General features: G+C 49.2%; 1 protein-coding gene across 6 annotated transcripts in view; it reads right to left on the bottom strand.

Annotated features, from left to right (window-relative positions):
• The window catches only part of GRB10 (growth factor receptor bound protein 10), a 211601-nt gene that overhangs the window by 163759 nt on the left and 31487 nt on the right, over window positions 1-16355 (bottom strand). For all 6 annotated transcript variants that reach the window (XM_053608790.1, XM_053608785.1, XM_053608788.1 and 3 more), the window contains exon 2: window positions 9573-9712. The gene's annotated coding sequence lies outside the window, so the exon portion shown is untranslated. The remainder of the gene's footprint in view (window positions 1-9572; window positions 9713-16355) is intronic.

The raw sequence follows: 16355 nt of genomic DNA, 5'->3' as shown, positions 1-16355 counted from the left end.
TTTCCTGAAGACAGTTGGAATGTCTGGCCTTCGGGTGACACACAGGAGCATGGAGGAGCCTCCAGCAGCTCTCCGTGGGGAACCACCCAAAAATGTGCTACCTCTGCAACCTCAGAAACTAAGTTCCTTTTGAAACTGCCATGGCAGGAAGTTCTTCACAAAATTTACCTCCTTTTTTTTAATCATAAATTTCAAGGATGGCCATAAGCACCATCTTGTTAGATTCTGCTTTTACCGTACATATATAAAACCTTTCCGGCCGGGTGTGGTGTAATCCTAGCAGTCTGGGAGGCTGAGGCAGATGGAATGTTTGAGCTCAGGAATTGGAGACCAGCCTAAGCAAGAGCAAGACCCCGTCTCTACTAAAAATAGAAAAACTAGTCAGGCGTGGTGGCAGGCGCCTATAGTCCCAGCTAATCATCAGGTTGAGGCAAGGGGATCACTTAAACCCAGGAGTTTGAGGTTGCTGTGAGCTATGACACCATAACAACAACATTCTACCCAGGGTGACTGAGTGAGACTCGGTCTAAAAAAAAAAAAAAACCTTTCTGAAAACTTGCATTCACTGCCACCACTGGATGAAGACCAAGACCGAAAAAAAGGAAAAAAAAAAGCCTTTCCTTACTGTTCCTCTTCTTGTTTTCCAGCTAACCACCTAAGCAGGTGCACACACAGGGGATCTCCCTGGGCTGCCGTTCCCTCTGTGCCCGTTTCAGGGCTATCTGTTTGATAGATGCTTCAGTGATCACAACACGTAGAGCCTGGCAAGCATGTCTCTTGGGGCGAGGCACCTAGAAGTTGGCCCCGCACTGCTGACAGCGAACAGCAAACAGACATACAGAGATAAACAAGCGTGTGCTTTAGTTAGGTCCCACCCCACCCCCAACACTATGGAGCCAAACATGCCTGTTGTCAATTCCAGAGGAGCTTTTTACATCACAAAAGATGTGTGAGTACTCTGATTAAACTGGCCAGTGGACAGGAGGGCAAAGACAGCAAACATGCTGCGTAATGGACCGTCCTGGGACCAGAATCAAGCCTGCACTCCTCTCCAGGGTCCCAAAATAACTCACCACTGGCCAGACGACAGGCCCTCCCAGACCACAGCCAGGGCTGTCTGAGGACGGCTCTCCCGGTAATCATCCCTCATGTCTACACAACTCTAACAATAAAATGAGGGCGGACTCCAAGGGTCCACACTGGTTTGGCTGCAGATCAGACTCTGTAAGAATTAATGAGGGTGCTGCTGCACACCGGCCTAGAACTCACTGACCAGAGGGAGGGAGGTCCACGTGCTGGTGCCTTGGCTGGCCTTAGTGCCCCTTCCCACCACTGCTACCCCTGCTCTGCCCCAGGCCAGAACTCTAAATTACTGGAAGACTCAGAGCCATGTCCAAAGCAGACACCCAGGGCTTCAGCAGGAGGAGATGGGGTCCAGAAGGCAGGAAAGAAGCCTAGGAGAGTCCTAGGATGGACAAAGTGATCTACAGAAGCAGGGCTCAGATCACCAAAAACCTGAAAACAACCCAAAGGGCCGTCCGCAGGTGGGCGGATGAGGCAGCTGCGACACCGGCTACTGTGGAGCATGACTCAGGAACACAGGGAGCACGCTGCTGACGCTCAACAGGGACGAGTCTCAGGACAGACGGGGCTCACAAACTGAACTAATTCCCTTCGTGCAACTCTGTGGAACATGCAAATCCACCTACAGGAGTGAGAGCAGATCAGTGAAAGGGTAGGAAGGAAGGGCTGACTGCAGAGAGGCAGGAGGGAACTGGGGGTGACGGATGTTTTTGTCCCCTTGCTAACTTGATGGCTTCACATACGTCGAAGCCCTCCATTTTAACATTCCAAATACATGCAGTTTTGTGCTTCATGTATTACACTTACATCAAACTGCTTTTAAAAAAAAGAAGAAGAAGAAAACCATTTGGGAGAGAGGAGGATATCAGAGAATTCAGTGTGACGGGGACCAAGTGGAGTGGACTCCACACAGTGACAGGTGACAGACGTCACCTTGAGCACGGACTTAGGGACTTCTGAGTCACTGTTCCTGGGGGAAACAGAGTTAGGTTTCTATGAGCTGGTCAGATGTTTGTCAACCAGTCAGTACACAACCTTGTTAAAAGACACCTTACTTAAAATATATTGTTGATTCATTAACACTGAACTCCTGGCCCACAGCAGCATAACTCACGCCTCAGCAGACACAGCTTCTCTACAAGGCACGTCACAGCTCTCTCAAGCCTAGACACCACACTAATGGCTTTGGTGCCATAAAAGCACCAACAAAAAGTACAAAACCCCCAAAACACACAGCACCAAGTAGATCACAAAAAGGACCCCTGTCCACAGTAGGAGAGCCTCATCTGAGCTGTGCCAGGAACACGCCCATTTCTGCCCAGTCCAGACCATCCGCACAGGACCACAGAAACACGGCATTACAGACTCCGGGGCTTACAGATAAGTTTTAGCAAGTAGGCAAATACACAAATATGGGACATTCAAGTAATGAAGACCAACGGTATCTAACTTCTTTGAACCTGGGTGTCCTCACGTTTAAAATGGAGAGAGGGCCTGCTGTGAAGAGTGAGTTCCCAGAATCACCGGGAATGGGACCTGGCACAAACCAAGTACCAGGTCCCTAAATTTTAGCCAGTATCATCACTGCTGCCTGTGTGTTTTCATTATCTAGTCTGGGCACCCTCAGCAGGCCCCACCTCCTCTTTTCTCCGTAGTGCCTGCTCTGCGCATACTACCAAGCTCCCTGCAGGCCACTGCCAACATCTGGGAACATTCTGAGGATGAAAGCCACCTTCTACGACATCAGGGGCCTCACCTAGAGGCTGTATGGAAGTTGAGACCGCTGGGTTTTGATTTCCATCATTTATCTCATACACAACACCAACTGCTTTTTTACTAGCAGTATACTTTGTCCAAATGTAACATTGTCACTGATTAAAAACATGAAGTTTCAAGAAATAATATTCCCTTATCCCTAAATAAACACTGAAACTGCCTGACACTTACCACTACCTGATTAATACTTCACGAGGATTTTAGTTCTCCTGAGAAACGCCTGTTTTATAGATACATCAATAGTTACCAAAGTAGGGCACTAAGCTTTCCTGAGTAGCTATGAGATCTTCCATTGAAATGGACAGGGATAACGACCAAAAATATATATATATTTTTATTGGGGGGGGGCAGGGGCTGGGTTTGAACCCACCACCTCCGGCATATGGGACCGGCGCCCTACTCCTTGAGCCACAGGCGCCACCCGACCAAAAAAATATTTGTGTGTGTGTGTGTGTGTGTGTGTGTGTCACCATCTGGAGTTTTGAATCTATAGAATGGTGGCAACAAGATGGACCACCACCTGGAAAATAAGTAGAAAATCGACAAGTTATCAGCCATGAAAAGATGACTGAGTCACAAGGCTTCCAATGAGGTTAGTGCTGGAGTTTCAAGAATTGTCTACTTCCCTTCTAACAGGTATTGACAGAATTCTCCCAATTATTTTCATCTTTCAGCTGAGCCTTAGAAGCTAAACAACTGATCTTTAACCCTCCTCCTAAGACTCAAACACAAGCTTTCAAATAGGAACCTACCAAAGGCAACAGGGAGACTTCTAATTCCGCCACAGTGGAGCAGCCATGATCCTCCCAGGGCCTCTTTTATACTAAACCCTGGGACACAATACAACAGGAAAAGAAAGATAAATGGAATGCAGAGAGAAGACAACAGACTGCCTGGGGACCTTGGGACAGGAGAAGAACACAGCAGTAAGCTCCTCTGTGCTGTGATCTGAATGCCCCCTCCAAAACTCACATTGAAACCAGTCCCCAATAGGGCAGCGTGGAGAGGTGGCGTCTTTAGTTGGTGACTGGGTCATGAGGGTTCTGTGCTTCTGAATGGATCAATACACACATGGCTTAATGGACTGATGAGTTAGTGGGTTAAGGGGTTATGATGGGATTGGGACTGGTGGCTTTATAAGAAGAGGCAGAGAGACCTGAGCTTGCAGGTGGCACGCTCAGCCCCCTCGCCATGCAAAGGCCAGCACCACCCGGGAACTCTGTGGCATCCCCACCAGCAAAAAGGCCTCACCAGGTGCGCCCCCTGGACCTTGGACTTCTCAACCTCCGTAACTGTAAGAAATAAATTCCTTTTCTTTACAAATCACCCAGTTTCAGGGATTCTCTTATAGAAAACAGAAAACCGACTAAGATGCTGAGTTTCCTTACTATCTCCCACATATCCCAGACGGGCACTGGACACCTCCCACCAGGAACTGCTGACAGACTCAGACTGGAAAGGCTCCAAGAAAGCCTGTCCCCCCGCCAAAGGATCAGGAAAAAGGTGGCCTAACAGAACCAGAAATGTTTTACAATGCCCACCAACAGACTAATCCCTGACCATAGTTTCAGAGGGGCGAGTGGAGAGCTAGGACCTCTACCCCTCCTAGCCCCTGACTGGCACACCCAGGTGGCAACATGCCAACCTCCTGATATGGTATCCACTGGCCACGCAGGAGCTGGTCTCCCACCCAGTGGAAGCAGGCCATGACCCAGCTCCCTGCAGGGAGAACAAAGGGAGAACCAGGCAGGGAGCTGAGCCTCAGCCCCACCAGCGTCGCCGAGGACAGCAGGGCAGGGAGGGGCGGGGCTGGCTGGCCTCTGCCTCCTCCCGACCTCCTGTGTCAGCGGGCCCGTGAGAACTAAAATCCCGTAATGTCAGCGCACATGGGCTCCACCCCACAGCCCCATCCACACCTGCATGCTAGCTGGCAAGGAAGAAAGTTACATAAGACCCAGACTCCCACAGTCTCACACCCAAAATGCCCAGGATACAATGAAAATCTCGTCAGACCAAGAATGAGGACAATGGCAACTTGAACGAGCAAAGACAGTCAACAGGTGCCGACAGCGGCATGACTCAGAAGCTGGAATTATCTGACTGGAATTTCCAAGCAGCTGTCTCAAAACTGCTACCATAAGAACTATAAAAACTCTTAAAACAAGGAGAGCTGAGCTGCCTAAGTTACGCCCATGAGGAGGGAGAGATTATTTTCCTTCCTTCCATCTTGGTGATTTTTAGATTCTCTGGGTCAGTGGATGAGGTGCAACACGCTTGGAACCGACGTAACTAACAAGACTCCACCACGTGTTCAGCTGCACTCACTGGTGGTGATACAGAAACAAAAGAGTGACTTGAGAGCCTTGCTCTCCACTGTCACCCAGCGAGGACTCATCCAAACCCAACACCACCACGTCAATGCCCCCACACAGGCAGAAATAAAACAGGAGGAACTGCACAGGATATAAAAACTCCACCCAAAGGATGCGAGCGCGTTTTCCTACAGAGGGGGCGACACAAACAAAGGTACTTATGGAAGGAAAACGAAGGGATGAGAAAGAGAGGAATAAATAGCAGAATCAGGAGGTTTGCTGCAATAAGAGCCAAAACGCAAAGACTACCCAGTAGGGAAGGGAGACAGGACACCCACGTCTGCAGGCACGTCCAAGACCTGTTCACGGTCCTCTTACCTAACGGGACAGAATGGCAATACGGTACAACTGCCGTGTTCTCCCGTTCTTGGAAGGAAAAAGGTAGAGACGTCAGACCATTTTCAGTGAAATTCAGAGAATGTTCGGTTTGCACTAGACTGCAAAAGGCAAGAATTACCAGTCGATGCAACTGGTGGAGAGACGGTTTCTACTCCTACAGATCCATCATGCTGAGAACTAAGTTAGACGGCTGTGACAATTATAAATGATCCTCCCCCAACTGCACCTCAAGGGCCCTGAGAGTCACTCCCCTGCTGTGATGTGAGAGCCCAGTGAGAGCTGCCATCTGTGCCAGGAGGAAGAATCCTTTCCCACGGTGAACCCCACAAGGCGGGAGTCGCTGAGGAGCACACTGAGCTTGGGGATGTGAAGTTCTGAACCCAAGAAAACTGCTGAAAACTCTCTGAAAGCAAAAACAAGCAGACCTGGGGACAGCGGAGAGCTAAGTCCTGATCCCCCGGCAGTCACAGGCTTGAGGGAAACACTCGGAGGCTGCTTTGGGTCTAAGAGAGAAGAATAGAAAATGGAACCATGAAGGCCATTTGTGACTTTCTTCTTCTTACCCGTGACCCCCAAACGGGGCTCACTCAAGAGACATGGTGACAGGGAAGGACAGTGGGAGGGCCACCCGGATGCCCAGCCGACCCCCCAGGGTGGCCCAGGCCCTCCAGGTCCTGGATCCCACCATGGGCCCACCCACGTCCAGGCCTGGATGAGACACTCTGCCACCAAAGGGACCTGCTTTGACCATGACCAGCTCCTCTCAGAACTTTACTTTGACCCTGTAGCATCTTTCTGAAACCCCCAGGGACTGGGCTTCAATTGCAAGGTCACGCAGAACATGAGTCCTTAAAGGAATATCTTTTATCCTCAAACGCATTCCCTGCAGGCTGGGGAGGGGGCCACCCTGTGACCACGGTGCCCTCAGTACCCAGGACCAAGCCTGGTACCACATGGAGGCTCAGCAGGAACTTACAGAGTGACCAAACAGGAAAAGCTAGTAAAGTGAGAACTCGTCTACAAATGTTTTCCATCAAATAGATTCTGTAATGTATTCAACTTAGCTGTTTCTTGCTTTGGGTCACATTCGTTCTCCTTAACACAGGGACCTATGACAGGTGCCACAGAGCCCCACCCAGTGCCCAGGATGGGGTCAGCCCTGCCCTAGAGAGGACTCATTCAAGAGCCCACAGGTCACGTGCCCCTTGCTGCCTCCACGTCCCCATCAGCGTATGGCTGAAGGCCTCTGTGGCCAGTTACACGTAGTGTGCAGATGTGGAATGAATCAGCACAAACCAGCTTTCTAAAAGCCTCAGACTTTCTGCCTTGGACACCCCTGGGAACGGCGTTACAAGAGTCAACTTGGAGACCACAGGGAAGAAACAGGAGCATTCCAGTCCACTATCAGGGGGTCTTCCGGGCCACAGTCACTTGAGAGGTATAGGGAGTCCACGTGAAAGTCCCAGACAAGAAAAGGTTTTGTGGCTAAAACATTTGGAAATGACTTCCCCAGAGAACTGCCGCACCTGGTTCAATGCCTGCTGGCCCCTGGAGGGATTTAAACTGGTCCAACAGAGGCCACCGACAGCCACAGAGCCAGCACCCACTCCCAGAGGACAGGCACCCCACAACACCAAAAGCTCCATGCTGCCAGACCCCACTCCTTAAGCAGCTGTCGATAATTGGATTTCAAGCCAAAAACAGAAAAATTAACTATGAAACAAGGTTTCATGTCAATGCTGTGTCCATGCCAAGCAGTCCCTGAAGAGACTATCAGAACTCACAGGCTTTGAAGGAGAGCGTCCTCCAAAGGACATGTCCAGGAAAAGAAAGGACAAGAGGTGCATGACTGGTCTGATGATCCAAGAAGTGGGAGCTGGGGCCGGTTTCAGCGGCTTTTTGTCTTTTTCAGCTGTGTCTATTCAACGTCGGGAAGGCCTGCCAGAAACACCAGTCCTACACCTCGGGGATGCTCAGTATCGCTGGCAACAAACTGGCTGTGGAGGAAGGGGCCTACGGCAGTGCAAAGGGGCAGCTGGGTCCCAGGAGGATGACCGTTCCCTGTGACAACATCACTCTCTGACCTAGCATCACCATCGTTCTCAGCAAGTCTAGGTCCAAAGCACACAGCACACAGCAAATGGGGGCCTGCCACCTGGGACCTGTGCCCTGGGGCTCACGCACCACAGGGGTGAAGCCACAGTCAGCCACAAAGGGATTCTCTTCTCTGAGATTCACTCTGAGATAGAGGGTCCTGTTACCTTCAGCACTTGTGCTATCAGAAGAAGATAAAGGCCTGTTGTACAAAAATCACGGTCTGTTCCACCAGGAGGGCAGTGGCTGTTTGGGAAAGTCAAGGTTCACAGGAAAGTACCTCCCTCAGGGTGACCAGGGTGGGGGTCCTCTCTGCAAGGGGCTCCACCTCATAGGGAGACAGCCCGAGTGTCAGCTGCCTGACCACATGTGCACTTTGTGAACTCAGCACAGCATATGTAAAATGTCACTCGGCAGGTAACAGGAGGCTGAGGGAAGGCTGGCCCCAGGGAAAGAGAGCCCGGAACGCTTCTGAGCCTGTGGATAGGAGGAAGGGCAAAGGTAGGAGCCAGGTTCCAATCTCCCTTCAGGCCCTTGGGAACCTTCTGTGATGGACTGAACTGTGTTGTCCCCAAAACATTCATAGGATGAAGCCCTAACCTCCAATACCTCAGAAGGTGCCTATACTTGGAGATCCTGTCAGAGGCAACTTAGGTAAAATCAGGTCACAAGGGTGGGCCCCCAACCCAATATGACCAGTGCTCCTATAGGACAAGGGCATAAGGACACAGACACGCACACACAGGGGTGACCGGTGAGGACTTGGAAAATGGGAGGGGTCTCGGGAGGAACCGACCCTGCAGTGACGCTGACTTCTAGCCTCCAGAACCATGGGCGATACATTTCCACTGTTTAACACCCAGTCTGGGGGACTCTGGATGACAGCCTGGGCTGACGAAATGCAGCACTTTGCCCCAGGGGCCTCCTGCTGGAAGGCTGCTCTGGCCTCCTTTGCCCCAGGGGCCTCCTGCTGGAAGGCTGCTCTGGCCTCCTTTGCCCCAGGGGCCTCCTGCTGGAAGGCTGCTCTGGCCTCCTTTGCCCCAGGGGCTTCCTGCTGGAAGGCTGCTCTGGCCTCCTTTGCCCCAGGGGCTTCCTGCTGGAAGGCTGCTCTGGCCTCCTTTGCCCCAGGGGCCTCCTGCTGGAAGGCTGCTCTGGCCTCAGCCCTCTACCTGCGGCCCTGGCTGCACCTCCAGTTAGTATCTCAGATCCACCCACGGCCAACCAGGAGGAAAGAAAAGGTCCATTTCTACAAAGGGCTGCCTCAGTCTGATGTGCTGAGGGAAGGTGGGGATGCCAGTAACTCCTCCGAGCCTTCATTACTCACCCAACCTAATCTCAGCCATAAGGCAGGGACAACCCACACACCCATGCCAGGAACCAGACACAGGGCAAGAGCCACCCCGTGCGTTCTGGCCTAGCTACCCCAAGGACCGCGACCAATGCTTGAGGGTTACCATGGGCTCAGAGCCACCCGGAAGGCAGGCACTGTGACCCCCGCCTTACAGAAGGGCAGAGGGAGACCTTTTTGACTACAGGACTTGTCCCCATGGAGTCTGATCCACAGAGGCTGGCTCAGGCATGGCCCAGGCTCTCCCATCTCCACAGGGGTAAGCTCAGTGTTCCCCAGCAGGGGGGACTGGTGAGGACACAGCCACCAGTCACTGGGCCTGCAGCTGCCCTTTCCTCCTCAGCATCACGGTCAGCTCCAAAGGTCAGCAGAGCCCAGGAGGAGACGGAGAGAGAGGACAGAGACACAGGCAGGGAGACTCCCTTTGGGAAAACTGGAATAAAGGACCTGGGACTAGGCCTCAAGTCACAGGGTCACACATTTATAGACCTTGCCTTAATCAACATTCACAGACTCTGCTCCTGCAAAGAAAGGCTCTGGGTATCAGCGAGAGTACTCACCCGTCAGGAGTTGGCTCGGCGGCTCTGTCTGCCGACGCAGCCACCCTAGCTCCACGAAGAGGATGCTGGTGAGGACACAGCTACCGGTCACTGGGCCTGCAGCTGCCCTTTCCTGCTCAGCATTGCGGTCAGCTCCAAAGCTGGAAAGGAAAGAGGCCATCACTGAACTCATAGTGGACTTGCACAAATGTGAATCGGTGCTCTGTGCCCAGGACTAAAATATTTAAAGCAGACATAAAAGAAAATGGTTTTTTTAAGGAGATCATTTAATAGGCTCTTCCAAAAAACAAAACGAGAAAGTGAGTCCAAGCCTTCTAGTTGCCACATCACGTAGCTGCAGGCACAGATGCCCAGAGACCAGAGGATGGAAGGGAAGACACCTGGGCCCCTGAGCACTGTCCACATGGCCACCCCACCCCAAAGCAAGCGACTCCCAAGACAGCAAGGTATAGGGCGCACAGACATTTGCCCTCCTACAGGCAAGATTAACTAGAATTCACACTTTGAGCCTGGACCAAAGCTCACATTCTTCTTGGGGGTCCCCCCAGGCTACAACCCACCATCCACACCACAGGGATCTGCCTCTCCCTCCACCCAGGCACCAGTCCACATGCATCACGCTGTTCTCAGCAGAGGCCTCGCCAGACCGAGAATGGGACACGGGAAGGGTACACGCATGTCTCAAGGAGAGAGGGGGAAGGCGGGCAGACCTGGTGGTCAAGTCTGGCTCTGATCTACTTGGATTCACCATTCAAGTCCCGCACCCTGAGGGCTCAAGACACTGCTCTGGGCATGGAGAAGAGGGTGAGAACCAGTCTAACCCTGCCCTGCCCGTGATGACCATATAGTGAGCTGGGCAACTTACCAGTCCTTCCAGACCCTGGTTCCTCTAAAGCCCACCTCACTGAGGACTTTCACGCATTGCACTGGATGCCGCTGGGTCCTCACATTTCTAAATGAGACACACGAGGAAGACTTAACAGAGCGGCTGACACAGCAAGGGTGCAACCCTGGAGACCACTGCTGCGGCTGCCTCCCTGCGTCCAGCTGGGCCACCACCCATGCTGTGGGTGCTCTCAACAGACCACTCCAGGAAAGACTCGAAAACCAAATTTTCCTAATCATTAAATGGTGAAAATAAAAACTCTTCCTGCCTTACCTGACATGGAAGAAGTCCTAGGCCCAGATACAAGGAATGTACAAATACAGCCATCAAAATGAGTGTTTAAAAAATAAACAAACAAATAAACAAAAAACAGGTCCAGCTGGACACACCTCCTAAGAGCTGGGCCTGGGAAGCTAAGAGCCTGGGCTCACCACCTGACATCATCCCCGGTAGGGGTGTGGGCGAATGATTGAGGTCTCTGAGGTGTCCCACCTATAAATCAGCATGAAAACAGGGTCTCTCTCATAGACCTTTTATGATGATTAAGTGAGCTAATGCATATAAAGGGCAAAACAGGACCCAACACAAAGTAAATGTTAAATGTACTAGTCACCATTAACTATGACGTGCCAAATAATTCTCCCATTGACAGCTGCAAAACCCACTGGCTACCTCCAAGCTTTGAGGCTTGCTGATGTTTAAACAAGATGCTCCCCATATTGGAACTGAAAGGGGAGGTGTGTGACGCATGGCTATTGGACTGGTCAACCCCGAACACTACTGGTATATACTAAGGTGTTTTATTAAGGGTGCTGCTTTAACTCTTGTAGAGAATTTGAAAGTTTGAAAAATACCATATTGATTCTGTCAACTGGCATATTTCTAAGTTCTGATAGCTTACACTGACCACAAGCTGAAAATCAAACAAAAAATGGTACACAGTCAAATAGGTGTGATGGTCTTAGAAATGGCGATGGGGGAAAATGGACTTAGGGTCACCATGAGGACAGCAGATGAATTATTCTAATCCCCATATCATCAGAGGTCCCATCTCCAGAGAGCCTAATCTTTTCCCAGATTTACATATGAATGCCCCAGGACTGCTTCCCAATGTACCTGATTTCAAATTTAAAAATGCACTTGGGAGGTTTGCTTTGTGTCCGTGGCACAGTAAATACAGGGCATCCAGAAAATTTGTGTGCAATTTACTATGTTAAACTATTTTAGATTGCACACAGACTTTATGTCCACCCTGTATATAAGGTATACTGAAATACAGTCCTCCTGTTAAACTGGTCACTACATCACCTATTTTTGTCTATTTTTAGGAAATCTGACATTGAGCTTTACAGTTAACAAAACAAAGACTCCATCACTTCTGAACCTGATAAACTGAAGAGTGAACAAGTTCAGTATCTCCTCAATAACCTGAGCACCACAGCAGACATGGGAGAGCTCAGCCCTGCTGACGGTGGCCCCTCCAGCACCCCAAGGGCAGGCCACCACATCACATGCTGACAGTGGCCCCTCCAGCGCCCCGAGGGCAGGCCACCACATCACATGCTGACAGTGGCCCCTCCAGCGCCCCGAGGGCAGACCACCACATCACATGCTGACCTGGATTGTGGGACTGGCACCTACCAAGTCAACACAGAACTCACCTGGCTCCCTGCCTACCGGTCATGATGCGACATAAACTTGAGATCTTAAAGAATATACTAACCTGGGCAAAAATAAATAATGTCTTAACTTACCTCCAAAATATTTCGAAAACAAAGGGCCTCTTGATTTCTGTTTAGTATCTTTGATATGTTTCAAAAATTCCTGAGCTAACATAAAGTTTTCCTCTGTCCAGTTCTCTCACACTAAATATTTAGAGTAATAACAGTGACTATTTAGACACTCAATAAATCCCAACTTTCAAGACAAGAGTATTCAGCATGTTCAGCAGCCGCACAGCTCTGGAGCGAAGTCCAGGCCTTCTCAGAAAGGGGCAGAACGCTTTGAACTTAAAATACTAAACTCCATTTTGTACTGACTTGTCCTGACATCAGGGACTCGGAGACGACAGTTTTCTCACAGAGTAAAAAGGTGCTTATGAAGACAAATCGGAAAATACGTGAATAAAATGGAATTGAAGAAAAGACAAATTTCTAAAACGCAATTTTAAAATTTCAGAATGTGGTTGCCAGACCCCACAGATAGCTTAAAACTGAATCAACAATTAAACACAAAACTACACTACTTTTATCAGGAGTATTCAGATACCTTCAGACCAGATTACGCAAATCCAGCAGCCCTAGTCCAGCAGCAGGAGGAAGATAAAAGGCAGGGCCCATTCCCACCTGACCGCTTGCATCACGGCCATCTCTCGACACTGATGTCCAGACCCCCAGACGCTCCAGTTCCTGACATACAGGGCCCAGGACCTGCCTCTCACTTACGACATCCCACATGCTTCAAACCATTTCTAGATTACTGATCATACCTTACATAGTGCAAATGCTACATAGGTAGTTGTTATGCTGTATTTTTTTCTATTTGTATTGTTATATCATAATTTCTTATTGTTTTAGGGTTTTTTCTGAATATTTTTGATCTGCAGTCAGTTGATTCTGTGAGTGGGGACCCTGTGGGTACAGAGGGCTGACTGTGCTTTTGAAACATCAAGTACATAGAAAACATTCTGCAGTGGAGATCTACTCAAAAGAAAAGAAGTTGTTTTATCAACAAGACACCCGCACTGGAATATTTATCGCGGTAGCACAATTCACAATTGCAAAGATGTGGAATCAACCCAGTGGTTATCAATTCATGAGTGAATTAACAGAATGCAATTTATGTACACCGTGGAGTACTACTCAGCTATAACAAAGGATGAATTAATGCCTTTTGCAACAATGTGGACGAAACTGGAGACCCATATCCTAAGTCAAGTACCTCAAGATTAGAAAAGACACACCACATGGACTCCTTATTAAATTGGAACTAACTGATGAGCTCACATAAATTGTGGTATATGTACACCATGGAATATTATGCAGCCTTAAAGAAAGATGGAGACTTTACCTCTTTCATGTTTACATGGATGGAGCTGGAACATATTCTTCTTAGTAAAGTATCTCAAGAATGGAAGAAAAAATATCCAATGTACTCAGCCCTACTATGAAACTAATTTATGGCTTTCACATGAAAGCTATAACCCAGTTATAACCTAAGAATAGGGGGAAGGGGGAAAGGGAAGGGAGGGAGGGGAGGGAGGGGCGAGGTGGGCGGAGGGAGGGTGATTGGTGGGATTACACCAGCGGTGCATCTTACAAGGGTATATGTGAAACTTAGTAAATGTAGAATGTAAATGTCTTAACACAATAACTAAGAAAATGCCAGGAAGGCTATGTTAACCAGTGTGATGAAAATGTGTCAAACCGTCTATGAAACCAGGGTATGGTGTCCCGTGATCGCATTAATGTACACAGCTATGATTTAATAAAAAAAAAAAGGTAAAACTCGGTGGAAATCAACCGGGAGCTGGGGAGGGAAGGGATGAGCAAGAACCTGCCTAATGAGTACAATGAACACAGTTTAAGTAAATGGACACATCTTATCCTTGACTCAAGTGTAACATGCAGCAATAACCTTGCTGTGACAGTCCCATTCACCTGACCCCTCCCTTGCTGGCCTGTCCCTGGCAAACACCAGGACACGTCCACAGAGAAGGTGAGCAGGAACACAAGGTGGGACACAGACATCCCAGAAACAGCTCCTGAATTGGCTGCCATCACCGAAACCAACAAAACTTAACCAAAATGTGTAAATGGGCCCAGAATAAGCCAGGTCTCCATTCCAGAGCCAAACAGGTCCCAAAATCCTAACATCCTCACTGTGGGGACTCCGGGAACCAAGCAGTACAAAGTTGGGTTAGCCAAAGATTGCTCATCCCGCCAGGCACACCAGAAATGCAACAAGACAGGAGGCCACCCACGAGGCAAAGTACTTCTTCCTACAAGTAGCCCAAGCTCAAGACAGAGAGGATGGATACACACAGACAAGGAAACCAACAGAAAAGACACCACTCACCATCGCTGATGAACACAAACAGGCATTATTTCAGTTTAGTCCCAAGAATAGCCCTGCACAAACTGTAAGTATCACAACACTTACTGGGGAGATATAAAAAGACCTGAATGAATGGAAACATGTTAAGTGCCTAAATGGGAAAGTTAAACATCGCAACGATGTTGATTCTCTTGTAAGTCATTATTTCAAAAATTAAAAATAATGTTATCAACGACATTCAAGCAACACTTTTTCCTTGGAACCCAACAGAATAACTGTAAAATTAACAAAATAAGTGGTAAGATGGTCAGTTGGAGAACACAAAGAGAGAATTACTCTCATCACACGGTGAGGCCCAAGTGTTCAACGGGTGTGGCACTGGCACAAAAGGAAGGGCTGACTCTACAAACGTGAGTGTTTTCACCATGGCACCTCGGACTGCATGGCCATACTGGAGGAAGAGGGGCCGTGTGTTCACTCCCTCACAGCCAAGTGTGCAGGACCCACAGGCCTAGAACTCCAGGGTGTCCAGCCCTTCCTGGCTCTCCACGTGATGCCACACCAGGTGATAAAGACTCCTGCGCAGCCGGGGAGGGCAGAGGCAGCCATCCTTGGCTGACAGCCTACTACATACAAGTCACATCTTTACAGTCTCTCCTAAGGGCTTTCTGAAGATCAAATGAAAAAGAGTAAAGGTACAAGAGACTCATGATACATGTAAGGATCAGGGACTCTTAATTAAGAACTAAACATCAGGGCGGCGCCTGTGGCTCAGTCCGTAAGGCGCCAGCCCCATATACGGAGGGTGGCGGGTTCAAACCCGGCCCCGGCTGAACTGCAACCAAAAAATAGCTGGGCATCCTGGCGGGCGCCTGTAGTCCCAGCTATTCGGGAGGCTGAGGCAAGAGAATTGCTTAAGCCCAGGAGTTGGAGGTTGCTGTGAGCTGTGTGATGCCACGGCACTCTACCCAGGGCCATAAAGTGAGACTCTGTCTCTACAAAAAAAAAAAAAAAAAAGAACTAAACATCGATCCTTGGAGGCAGCACTGTAACCCATTTTACAGATACAGAAACTAAGGCTAAGAGACAGTTAACTACAGGACAAAGGTCACAGAGCCAATAAACGACAGAGCCACGCTGCAAGTCAATCCATGCCTGGATATCTAAATCCATGCCACCTACTTTTTTGGATAAAATATCAATTGTACAATAGGGAAAAAAGAAAAGAAAATTTGGGTGATGATTGTAACTCTTCATTTTAAGTCTTTGGATCACTTGTTTGGAGCATATTTTATCATTTCCTTTTCGAGGAAAAAAGACCCAAAGAGTAAGCTTAAAACCCAAAGCACAGAAGGTGAAAGAGTAACAAAAAATAAAAATCCCCTGGTTGCTGGTAATTAAAGATTTTAGTGATGAAGTGTAAATAAGGAACCCCATTCATGTGGTAAAAGGCGCCTACCAGAAACGTTAGCAGGCAAGCTGCACACAAAAACAACAAATGCTGGCTCGGTACCTGTGGCTCAAGTGGCTAAGGCACCAGCCACGTACACCTGAGGGGGTGGGTTCGAATCCAGCCTGGGTTGCCAAACAACAATGATGGCTGCAACCAAAAAATAGCCGGGCGTTGTGGCAGGCTCCTGCAATCCCAGCTAGTTGGGTGGTGGAGACAGGAGAATCACTTGAGCCCAGGAGTTGGAGGTTGCTGTGAGCTGTGATGCCATAGCACTCTACCCAGGGCACAACAGCTTGAGGCTTTGTCTCAAAAAAAAAAAAAAAAGAACAAATGCTTTCCCCATTAACTAGGACCAGAAAGCCCACAACCACAGTATCAGTAATACTGC

Source organism: Nycticebus coucang, chromosome 11, assembly GCF_027406575.1.
Source record: "Nycticebus coucang isolate mNycCou1 chromosome 11, mNycCou1.pri, whole genome shotgun sequence".
In the NCBI taxonomy this organism is placed as follows: Eukaryota; Metazoa; Chordata; class Mammalia; order Primates; family Lorisidae; genus Nycticebus; species Nycticebus coucang.
This window is presented reverse-complemented; position numbering and strand designations above follow the sequence as displayed.